The sequence below is a fragment of the Micropterus dolomieu genome, unplaced genomic scaffold (assembly GCF_021292245.1).
Source record: "Micropterus dolomieu isolate WLL.071019.BEF.003 ecotype Adirondacks unplaced genomic scaffold, ASM2129224v1 contig_11220, whole genome shotgun sequence".
In the NCBI taxonomy this organism is placed as follows: Eukaryota; Metazoa; Chordata; class Actinopteri; order Centrarchiformes; family Centrarchidae; genus Micropterus; species Micropterus dolomieu.
In genome coordinates, this window is record NW_025740206.1 from 1 (window position 1) to 668 (window position 668).

The 668-nt window shown below is 55.4% G+C and overlaps 1 non-coding gene across 1 annotated transcript; it reads right to left on the reverse strand.

The window, feature by feature from the left end:
* Nucleotides 1-249: 249 nt before the first annotated feature.
* LOC123965771 lies at nucleotides 250-368 on the reverse strand. Its single transcript, XR_006823776.1, has one exon. It is a non-coding gene; the product is annotated as a 5S ribosomal RNA (ribosomal RNA).
* Nucleotides 369-668: the final 300 nt, after the last annotated feature.

The window sequence follows — 668 nt, forward strand, 5'->3', positions numbered from 1 at the left end:
CAGGCCCTGCCAAGCCTGGCTTCCGAGATCAGGCGAGATCGGGCAGTCCCAGGCCGGAATGGCCGTAAGCTGCCTTTGCACACCCAAGACGGGCCTTCAAAACACGATGTAACATTTACTCAGCACTGTGTACAGGATAGGGAGAAAAAGAAGCAGCAGCAGCGCCCCCTGCTGTTTCCTAAAGAGACGTTCAAAAATTCTCCTTTCACCGAAGCGCCCTCTGCCGTTTTTCGAAGGCGAAGCGAAAAAGGCTTACAGCACAAGGTATTCCCAGGCGGTCACCCGTCCAAGTACTAACCAGGCCCTGCTCTGCTTAGCTTCCGAGATCGGACGAGATCGGGCGCTCCCAGAGCGGTGTGACCGTAAGCCACTCAGGCACCCCCCAACGGCCCTTCAAAAGATGTTCTAAGGCTAATTGACAAAAAACGTATTCTGCCCATAATGTCCAAGGTGCTCCAGAGTCACTTGGAATCCACAGGCACTGATTCCTGGGTAAACATCCAGGAACCGTTCACGCTGGCCGTCCTGGACAGGAATAGGCACCCGTTCCCGGGTATGGGTACAGCGACAAGGCCACCTTCAGCCGGAGGTCCTCACTCACAAACAGACGCTCATTCCTGGGTGGACATTCAGGAAAAGGATCCAGTCCGCCTGGAAGTCCCTAGCCA